This window comes from Cygnus olor, chromosome 2 (genome assembly GCF_009769625.2).
Source record: "Cygnus olor isolate bCygOlo1 chromosome 2, bCygOlo1.pri.v2, whole genome shotgun sequence".
NCBI lineage: Eukaryota > Metazoa > Chordata > Aves > Anseriformes > Anatidae > Cygnus > Cygnus olor.
In genome coordinates, this window is record NC_049170.1 from 73,915,337 (window position 1) to 73,927,344 (window position 12,008).

Genomic DNA, 12,008 nt, shown 5'->3' on the forward strand with positions numbered 1-12,008 from the left:
TCATGTCTCAAGAGACTCAGACCTGGAGCAGCAGCTGCACCTTGTGCCAGGAGGGGAAAATCTCACCCCCTCTCTGTTTGAGATTCTGCAAAATTCTGCCTCAAACACAAAAACTCACCTGGTCAGAGTGAGCAAGAACATAATAAAAATATACTGACTTATTCTCAGCAGTAACAAACTGAAGCTCATCTTTCTGTGAGTTTTCCAAAAAAATGCTTCTCAATTTATTAAGAAGTGGAAGCAAAAGAGACGGATATTCTTTAGAAACTTAAAAACAAACAAACAAAAACCCTCATAGATTAACATATTGTTACTATCCACGTACTTTTTTGCTCTAACTTTCTAGCTGCTGCAATTTCTCTGATTATTGAAATTCACTCAGTCTTTGTATGGGCTTCCATGGCAAACAAAAGGAATGACTTGTTTTAAGCAGATTTCACACACACTAACCAGAGATTGATTTAAAATAAATAAATAAATAAATAAAAATCTTCTCTTGAATATGCATTCTGGCAGAAGCATTCAAATTTTATTTTCAGACAAAATAAATAAATAAGACTACAGAAAAGTGTCTGCTGCTCGTACTGAAAAGAACCTACAGTTATCATCCTCTAGTAAGCACACAGATTCCTGCTAATCCATTTCTAACAATTGTTTTAAAATATAGAGGACTTTTCACAATCCTGTAGGAATACACAATTCTACAGATTTTTTGTCAGTAAAAACAGAAGGAATATGTTAAATAATCAAAGCCAAAATTCCTGAAATGGATCATTCTCCCACTCCCAGCACACATTACAAATTAATATTCATTCCGTGTGTATTTCCCAGCACATCCTCTGCACAGTGTTGAAACAGCTTTTAATGAGACCTGTACTCTACACTGATTCACTATAGCTTTATTTTTATTTCCAGAAAGGGCTATAAGAAAGAAAATTACAGCAGACAAAAATACAAGGTGTGTTAGGATGAGATAAGTTACTTTCAGAAAAGTAATTTCAATTATTACTAACAGTCTGTGCCAATGCTGCTCTGTAGACTTCAAAGAGTACTTATAAGAGCAAAGACAATGTTTTTCCCACTGTCAGCAACTGTAGGTGTGCAGGAATTAGCTGATATGAACTACCAGAGAGATGAAAATAGTGTTTGTATAGGGACTGCAAAAGAAAATGAGATGCTGTTACCTGAGTTAGTTGAATTAAATTTTCATTGGCCTCCCTGAATATTAATCACCCACACAGCTTGTCTTCATATTGTAACCAAAAGTTTCTCCAATTCTCAGTGCACGTCTACCTCAAATTCCTTTCCTTATACAACTACTTAAAATTGTACACCCTGAATCAAGCTGTTTAATTCTAAACTTACAATTCATTCCGAAGGAAAAAGGAATGATTTGCCAACAGTGAAAGTATATTTTATCCCTGTAATTTACCATTCAAAGAACTCCTTGCATATTAGATTTCAAGATGGAAAGCTCAAAACATTAAAGCTTCTTCCTAAATACAAAGGTTTTTTTTTTGTTTGTTTGTTTGTTTTAAAAAACAGGAAGGAAAAAAAAAAAAAAAAGGCAAGCCAAACTTTAAAACAAATGGCTCATCCTGAGTGGTCAAACTAATCTGCTGCACTTGAATGGTGCAACTACTTAGGACAGGTAAATTCAAGTGCATTCATAAATTATTTTTTTTTAGTCATGTACAAATGGTGAAATAATTTCACTGTAGGTTTTTTTTTCTTCTTTTTTTCTATAGATTCATAAATTGTACAAGTTAGCACTGTTAGTACAAGTTATGCTTGTTATGGAACAAAATCCAAAACTGTACTTAATTATTTCTCAGTATGATTCTTAGGAGAGTTGAAAAGCTTCATAGACTGCAAGCATAATAAATACTATCTACCAAAAACCTCAGTATTCAAAAAGCAGAGCAGTGCTCCAAATGCTGACCAGAAACTCTGTTCTGCTGAGATTATGTATTTTTTAACAGACTGAAAAAGAGGTTAACGAGGTGTATTTCTTCAAAGTCGAAATACATTTTTACTAGCTACCTTTCTCTATAAACTTATTTGCTGAATATGCTTTGTAAAATAAACTTAGCAGGTTTGAAATGTGCGCTGTAGTGTATCATTAGAAAGTAACAGAACAGAAAATCTCTGCATCACTTTAAAGCTACCTGGTTTTCCAGTCCTGGTAGGAATTAATTGTCTTCTATCATTGTTACATTTAGATGATGGATATTTATGCTTTCCTAATCTTTAATCATAATTTAGTCAATTAAGTCTTAGCACACCATGTTTCTTTGAAGGTCTTACATTCATAAAGATACATATTAATTTCTAGACACATGCCTCTTCATTACATTTGTTTTCACATACAACACGGTGCCAGTTTCTAATCTTGCTCTCCATTATGCTCCTTTGACATAAATTTAATTGAAAGCACATTACAACAAGTGCTTCAACCTTATTCACAATTCACACATGCATTTTTTTAATGCATCTTGTGTTTTAGACTTAACATTTCTTCAGGATGCAGCAGAGCTGCCTGGTTACACCCTAGTTCACATCTTAGGTAATCTTAAAACTGTACCGCATCAGAAGTTGATTAGTCCCTGCCATGGGGAAATCTTCCTATACCATAAAGCCAACGTAGTTGTGTCTGGACCAACTCATCCTTCCTGTTCAGTAGAGGTTCTTCAAAGAAAGGTGATATAACATTCCTTAACACCGTAACAACTCTTCTGATGTTATTAGAAACCAACAACATAGAAACGTGTCTTCAGTTCTCCCATGGTCCAGTTTGCCTTCAAATCAAATGACTGAATGATGGCTAAAAGCTGTTTTTCCTTTTAACTCTGGAGCTTGAAGGTCTGCTGTAGTATAGCTGACGGTTTATTCTCTCACATTTTACTAAAAAACAATAGTTTTTCTCTGTATAATCCTTTAGTTAAAATGTAAGAGTGCTTTCACTAAAATAGCAAATATTTGTGAGAGATAGATTTTATTTTTTCTTTCCAAAAAGCACAGATGATGGGTATTTACTAAGCATGTGAATCCCACATTCAGTTCACAGGTCAGTACCAGGTCCATAGAATTAAATCCTAAAACTAATAATATCAATACAAATTTTAACATCAACACATACAAAAGTGGATCTGTTCCCTTCATAACTAGTAATCCAAGGTCGTGAAACCATTTTTTTCCTTTCTTCTAAGTAAAAGAAGGAAATATGAAACAATGATAAAATGGTAATGTCAATGAAACATTGAAAAAACTGTTCTTGAATGTTCAGCGAATTATATTACATTAAGACCATAAGTGAAAATGAAACTGCTAAGACAAAATGAAAACTTACAATTTGCTTCATTACTTAATCTTTGTTTAAACATACTTTTAAAATTCATAGCATGCCATAACAAAAGTGATCAAGGTCTGATTTGCTCAGTAACAAAATATGTGAGATAAAATCAGCCAAATCTTATCACAGCAAAGTATCTCTTACTGACATGAAAGGGAGCTGCACAACTAAAGCTCTTCAAAGGCTTTGAAAATGTACAGCATTGTAATAGCCCTTAAAAAGATCATGAATTCTTGTGTCATCTGATGAGTCCTTTATAAATGCGTGCCTTTATCCCACCTTTCCACATTACACTTTCACTTGTTCAATGATATCAGGCGAAGTGTCACACTACTCAAGCAGCAATGTCTTTAGTTCTGTCTCACTAACATCAATCATACTCTTGCTTTTTTTTAGGACACCAGATAAAAATCTGGCTTTGTTCCCCATAAGAGTTTTTTTCACTTTTATGTTAATATGATAAAAGAAAACACAGAAGCAAAGCAAAATTATTCAACAGTTAAGTGTGTTGAAAAAACTCACGACATTCAATGACTTTGAAAACTGCTTTCATCATCCCCACATTTAAAATATGCTTCTTCTGTAACTCAGTAGTATGTACCTGACACAGTGCACACTGCAGTTAATCCAGGTGTAGTTCCAACAAATACACTCATGATTTATGTTAACTTTCTCAGGTTATGAGTAGGTGTATGACTGAGTATGCTGCCTTCATGCATATGTTTGAAGACAGGACAGATGTAACCATTTAGACTAACCTTTTGAATGACACAGAAGTGCACTCTCAAATGGTATAACTTAGTACAGAAAGTACTACAATACCAGTGGGAAGAACAAAGTATGTAAAATAAAATAAAAATAATCTGAAAATCAAGGAGGTGGATAATAACAGAACCTAACTGTTCAGGTACCATTTAATGGGAGTCACCAACTCTAGTAACTGATTGCTAGATACCATTCTGAACCAACTCTATCAGACTAATGGAGCAATGTGTTTGTTACAGATGATCCACCGTATTCTTATTCCTACTTATGTTTTATATGTCAAGAGTAATACAGGTCACTGAACAGCACTCTGATAGGTGCTGAACAGGCATACTAAAAAAAAAAAATGCTCCTAAAGCACTTGTTAATGCTGTCTTAAATGTGTTACAAGCTTTAAAGGAGCACCAGACATTAAAGAAAAATGCTTTTATATAAGAGAAAGGGAAAATAGAGGTAAAGCAATTTTATCAATTGTTATTCACCTAAGGCAGCCCAAACACTTAATTGGAGGTGATGAAAATTATGAAAATATGGGAATCTACTTACGAGTTGATGAGTAGCCGAGGTTAGAAACGCGTTCTGTCAAACAGTCTTGCCACTCTGCACTGAAAATACCAGAAGTCTGATGATTCAGCAACTTTCACTGAAACAGAACAACAGTTTTGAATATGCTCAGATGATAATGTTTTTCTTTGCATGATACTTAAATAAACAGACAACAGCATTAGACTGTCCTTTGCAAGGCAACGTGAACAGATTAAGATGTTCATCCTGGCAAATTTGTGAAGTCAGCACTTCATGCATGGATTTTTATTTTTAGGCAGCTGTTCAAAGTTGGAATTCTGGTAGAATAATGGAATAATAAAATGTATAGCAATAGTATTTTCAAGGCTTGTACCTAGTATGGGAGTAATTAATGATTTCACGCCTCATGCTAAAATTAGGAAAATGAGCTAATCTGAAAATATTTTAGTTTTAAAACAGTGATGAGTTAGTGCTATAGAGAAATAAGTATTACTTATTATTATAGAGAATAAGTATTACTGCTAAGAAATAAGTATTGATTGGGAAAGAATCTATTCAGAACACATGAAAAATAATTAAACACAAATATATTTCTGATCTCGTACATATAAAGAACTAAATCTGTTTTACATAATACTTCTCTATTTCTTCATTTATATGCATTAACCACCAACTTTTCTCAAATATGCAATACGTTGATATAACCTCATTAAATATTTTGACTCTTTTCAGGTATTACCACCTAACAAATCTGGCAGATGATGATACTAATAAATGTGAATAACAGTCAACCACTGAAAAGTTAAATAGAGATATCAGACCACTAGGAAATATTTTTGTCATTGTTCCCGTAAGACCCTGTATGCATTAGAATATCTAATGACAGATACACAGATACTTAATAAAAAAGCACAAACAAAATTTAGTAAAAAAACAACCAACCAACCAAACAAACAAACAAATAAAACCACACTTATCTATTTGATCCTATCTTTTTACTTCATCAGCTTTGGTCTTTCTCAATCTATGGCAGCGCAAGGGTCTATGGAAGGGTATGCTGTATATGGAAGTTAAAAAAAATATGTGAGAAGGAGCATCACTTACTGTAGTGTGAATTCTGCCAGCAAAATATAGCTGTGTTTTAACTTCATTTACAGAGAAGCTTTGTTAGCTTTCTTAAAAGTTACTGTTCACTATAAACTACTTGTGAATCATTCATGGTAACAAAGATAAAAACCACAAGCAAACTAGTGCTTTGTTCCACATCCAGTTGTTTTCTTTTTCCTCACAACACCACATCATTTCACAAGTCAAGAAACCTTCCTGTTTATGATAGAAAAGTCTTCAAATATACCCTGAAGTCCTTGAACAACTGTTTGGGTCAAGGTAATAGCAGGAGTTGCAGAAATGTCTCCACAATTATATCATTTTTACTGCTCCCCATTTGCCTCTCTATAATATAACTGGTAAACAACTGAGATCTCTAGTCGCCCCAGAGGAACTACAAACAGCAACAGCTAGATTTTATTTAAAACAAGAAAAAAGGACTACAAACGTTGCACAGTGTAAGCCAATTACAGATGAAATGTCAACTGTCTCAGAACTATGCTACTGATTCTTTACTAACATCTGGCAAGATATTTTGCATATGTTTTGCACACAAACACATAACTCTCTTCCATACAACAGAACAGAATCATTTGTGTTGAGTTTAGTCCTTAAAAGCATTATAAATATCACAGTCCTATCTGTGCTGTTTTCACATGCTTTTCTTCAGAATTAGGAATTTTCTTCATTGTTAAATTCTCGTTTCACATAGAATCATAGAATCATTCATAGAATGGTTTGGGTTGGAAGGCACCTTAAACCCCATCCAGTTCCAAACCCCCTGCCATGGGCAGGGACACCTCCCATCAGATCACGTTGCCCAAAGCCCCATCCAGCCTGGCCTTGAACACCTCCAGGGATGGGGCATCCACAGCTTCTCTGGGCAACCAGGTAGTTAGAAACATTTGCTAACTTATTCTGGGTCACTTTCACTGCCTTAGCTTTTAACAGTTCTCCTGCAGTCACAGAGAAAGAGGATAGATTAGCTTCAATCATCTCATTGGAATAATTGTTCTTTGGCTACGAAAATGACATTGATAGATTTATGAGTTATACTTCAAGTAAGAATGACAGCAGTGTTGTTCTTTGTGTAATGATCCTGATGTGTTTCTTCCTAACATTAAGGTTCTGGTGATATACTGAGATATGTACAAGTCTGTTGGTGGTGGTGGTATTTCCATACTAATCCTCAATTGCTGTTCATTATTAATTCATTCTGTCACTTTTTCTACTTCTGGCTTCAGCCCGTGTTTCCTCTCAGCCACTGAAGTCAAATTTAGTGAGACAAAAAATGCAACATTAAGGCATTGTCTTTTCTTCTTTATTTCTGTCGGCCTATTTTCTTAAGATCTCATATTTGCCCATGAGTTTTTTGTAGTTCTATATACTATTTCTTGGCAATCCAAGATCCAACTTTTCTGCTGGGTGTGATTTGTAACCATCTGGTATTAGGCTGGTTGTGGTTTGTGAGAAGCTCAACTTCCTTCTGGCCTTGCAAGTGTTCAGTTCAACAGCATAAAAAATAAATCCAACATGGATGATAAATTCTGATAAGTGACATAATAAAAACTGTCAGTACATGAGAAATTAGAGTTTTGCTTAAAAGAGCAAATGGACATCAATGGTCAGCCACCACCTTCTTCTAAATTGATATACAAAGCCAGGGAGTTTATGGGTAAGATTAGGTAAATGTAAGAATCTAATGACATCCAAATGGGACATTCAGATATAAAACAGGATCCTATGGTAGACCTTCTGAACAGTCTTCTGGAACTGAGCAAATATCACAGGCCTTCTAACATGACATTAGGCTGCTAAATCCCACTCAGCTAAACTGTAATGACTTCAATCTACATTTATGTACAGGCAGCTAAAATATGAAAATCTTTCAGTAGCATACATCAGTTAAGATCAGGCCTGAGCATGTTAAGAATAGTGAAATAAAATCATTAGAAGATAATCTGTCCTTGTCAGAGGTTGGAATATGGAGTGCTACCAGATGGCCTAGAGTGGATTCAGACATGGCAGTGAAATTCCTGAATGAAAGAACTTCATGAGAAAACATGAGCCACCAGCACAGCAAACCTGCTTTTCCAGGTTGATTCTCCCTTAATCACTCAAATTAATAATATGCTCAGCCCTCCAACTTTAGGGTGAGCTGCATTTGTCCCTTAGAGACTATGGCACACAACATAATTAACTTTAATAAATCAGAGTTCACGAAAATACACACAGTGGCTTGAGAGGACCATCACAGACTTTGTAAGTACTTTCTCTTCATTTGCTTTAAAGTTATACAACATATTTCTGTTCCTGGAGTTCTTCACCTTACAGGGGATACCTAACTTGGGAGAAGACATCTTAATTACAGAGAACTCACGTTCCATGATTGTTTAATATTATTCAGAAGGTAACTGAGACTAATAGTACAGGACACAGTCTATGATTTTTTTTCCTGCAAAAAACCTACCAGCCTTTCAAAAGAAAAAAAATCCCTCAATCGTATGTCTCACAACCTGTGGTGGTTTTACCCAGCTGGGCAGCTGAGCACAATCAATCTCTAATTACCCCTTCTTAAAGCGAAAGGGGGAGAAAAAATACAATGAAAAGGGCTCAAGGGTTGAGATAGGGACAGGGAGATCACTCAGCAATTATCATCACAGGCAAAATAGACTCAGCATAGGGAGATTTATACAATTTATTACCTACGGCTAACAAGCTAGAGCAGTGACAAACAAACAAACTAAAAAAACAAACAAACAAACAAACAAAAAACACACAGACACACACACAAAAAACAAACACTAAAACAACCTTCTCCCCATCCACCCTCTTCTACATCCTCCCCCTGAGCAGCACAGGGGAAAGGGGAATGGGGGTTGTGGTCAGTCCCTAATGCTTCATCTCCATTCCTTCATGGTCGCTCTCTGCCCCTGCTCCACCGGGGGCTCCTCCACGGGCTGCAGCGTGGAGATCTGCTCCATGTGGGACCCATGGGCTGCAGGGGGACAGCCTGCTCCACCAGGGGCCTCTCCACAGGCCTCAGGGGAACTGCTGCTGTGTGCCTGGAGCACCTCCTGCCCTCCTTCTGCATTGACCTTGGGGGCTGCAGGGATGGATCTCACTCCTCTCTCCCAGCTGCAGTTTGTTGTTTTTGTTTTTGTTTTTGTTTTTCACCTTCCTTAAATCTGCTCTCCCAGAGGCCCACCCAGCGTCACTCCCTGGCTTGGCTCTGTCCAGCAGCGGGTCCCTTTTGGAGCTGGCTGGAGCTGGCTCTGATCTGACATGGGGCAGCTTTTGGGATCTGCTCACAGAGGCCACCCCTGCAGCTCCCCTGCTCCAAAACCTTGCCACGTAAAGCCAGTACATGACCACACCCAGCAAGGAATCCAAGGCAAAGTATACCAACACTGCTAAAAAGCCAAGGTCAAAAGCAAATGGTGCTATTTGCAGTAGCAAATTGCAATTACACATCTCAGTTTGTGGCCTTCATTTACCTTTTCATGTCTCATGACATAGCCCTGTAACGCAGCACTACCATTGCCAATAACACACCACAAGCTCTTTACTCAATCTGCAAGGTCTCAGGACAGTGGTTTGTCAGTCTGAACTTTTCCTGACCTGCCCATAGCTTTGTTTTATATGGTTTAGTTGTGACAACAATTTCTCTAACAGCTGATTTGTTTTATTTTGGCTTATCTTTGTGTAATACCGCCATAACTTCATAGAGATAGCAGTAACAAGCAGCTATTCTATGCAGAACGAGATATTTATAACTAACATAACATTGCAATGTATAGAAATACAGGCTTGGTACAATAGAAAAGGCCTTGAATACTGGAGACACTAGATGGGGTGTAGAGGGTAAAATGATGGGATTATAGGAGACAGGGCATGGGGTCAGCTGTGGGGATCCTGTGGCTATAAACAACTACCCAGTGTTCAGCTAAAGGAAAGCAGAGCTGGACAAAACTGGGTTTACAGATAATAAAGAAAACTAAGACATAGTATCTAACATGCAATAAAAGCAACCAGATATAGTAACTAAGGATATAAGATACCTGTAAATCAGTGAAGATTGAGAAAGAGAATGAAACCCCTGATGTGAGGACCCAAAAGAGCAATGGAAAGGTGAGCATAACACTGGGGAAAAGGGTGGAAATTATGAAGTGTGTATATAACAATTTTAATGGCATTACTATTTTTTTTTTCCTGTAACAAAGGGAGGGGAGGGGATCATTCAGGTTGGAAAAGACCTCCAAGATCATCTGGTCCAACCATCACCCTACTACCAATGTCACCCGCTAAACCATACCATGTCCCTAAGCATGACTGTGCAAAGCAAAAAGGGGAGAAAGTCCACAGAATCTTTTCTGGCACAGAAAAATTAGTAACAGAATTTAGTTGCTTTACTGAATATGCAAATGACAACTGAATTTCTTCATCAGATCTCTTCCAGAAATTGTAACATCCTCGCTGAAAGTCAGAATAGGTCTGGTAAAAACTATGCTTCAGTTTTCACTGTCACTGCTAACTTTCACTTTCTTACAAAAACACAAATGCTGCTGCACTTCAGCAGTGTGCATGTACAATGCCAAACATAGGCTGAACATATGTGAAACAGAGTAAGCATCAATCCCAAGAGAACAGAGTATTTTATTAATACAAATTACTCTGCTCCAGACAGAAATTCAAATCCCTGAGAGAGTCCATTAAAAATTATCTTTCATCAACTTCTTCAAAATATGTCTGGGGACTCAAATTCCTCAGAATGTTCTTTTATAAACCTGTAGTAATTTCACATATAAATTGGGAAGCACAAAAAAAAAAAAAGTTGTATGTTTTGATTTTTCATTTTTGGAACAAGAATTAAACAGGGCCTAACTTATTGATACAGCTATTTTCTTTTTTCCTGTGTTGAGGTCTTATACCTTTCAGTACTCCCTTGCATTGAAAGAAAATTTCTTGCTAAACATTGAAGTATTTACACAACCTTCTTCTTTACTCTCAAATAACACTGGTGATCAAGCACATTGTGTCAGCTGGGCAAATATCTTATTAAGAGTCATTCTTTGGATAAGATTCACTCACTATTTCATAGAAACGTTCCGAATAATGCATCAGCAAAGATAGATCAGTAGCCTTTCTCTAAAACTCCCTGTTGCTTTTCAGTGTGATTCATTGTTGCCAATGTCTAAGAAAAAACCTGGTAAACGCACTCCAGTACTTCTTTAAAATTCAGTACTGTTTTAAACAACAATTTAAACATTTCCAGAGAAAACCCCGAGTGCTCTGGATATGACTTCTTTATCTCACAACTTTAGGAATCATAGAAACATAAAGACTGGAAAAAACCTCCACGATCATCTGGTCCAACCATCACCCTACTACCAATGTCACCCACTAAACCATGTCCCTAAGCACCAAATCCAACACCCTCAGAGATGGTGACTCCACCAGAGATCTCTGATTCATGCTGTCTGAAGTCCCTCCTAGAACTTCAAACATCATTTCTTCCTGAAAACACGTTAATTTTCTTTACCAACCAGGTGCATACTTGCAAGGTCATGAACAACATCTTGCAGAGCCAGCTGACAGTGTAGGGTTCGTCTGATCACAACTCAGAGAATTCATCCCCACTCGTTCTCTCAAACATTTTAAGCAATGCTCCAACAGCTGTTCACTCTTCTCAAAACTTGTGAAAATCTACATATATCTTTTTTTGGAGAAGACACACATCTTTGCTCAATCTTCCAGTGTTCAGCAACTGGTTAACACCCACTCTCAAGCCCATAGTTTGATACTAAATTCTTTTTTATCACTTGGAGTCTGAGTGACTGTACTCTGTGTCTTTAAGTCTCCAAACTGTTTAATGACCCAATGGTAAAAAATTGTATTCTAGGTTTTAATGGGGACAGGGCTGTTAAATGCTTAAATGATCCACTTACTGTTTGTGCACAGGCTGATGAACACTATGCATAGTTAAGCAAACACACACACACAAAAGAAAATCTTGATATAATTCAAGCTCTTTGTGGGTGAGATCTCTCTGTAAATGACCCATTTTATCGCAGTATAATGTCTGCTACACAAATATACATGAAATACTGTTAAGTTTCTATTATCATCTCTTATGTAACAGAAGGGTATTCTAAACAGTTGTCTGATTCATAAAAAAGAATAATAAGAAATGATTGCATTACAGTGGGTTTGGCAGATGATATCCAAACTACTGCTTTTATGCATTTTTAAATAAAAG

At 36.7% G+C, this 12,008-nt stretch overlaps 1 protein-coding gene across 2 annotated transcripts in view; it reads right to left on the reverse strand.

Moving 5' to 3' along the window:
• The window catches only part of CDH18 (cadherin 18), a 548,781-nt gene that overhangs the window by 420,955 nt on the left and 115,818 nt on the right, over positions 1–12,008 (reverse strand). For both annotated transcript variants that reach the window (XM_040548564.1, XM_040548563.1), the window contains exon 2: positions 4,664–4,717. The gene's annotated coding sequence lies outside the window, so the exon portion shown is untranslated. The remainder of the gene's footprint in view (positions 1–4,663; positions 4,718–12,008) is intronic.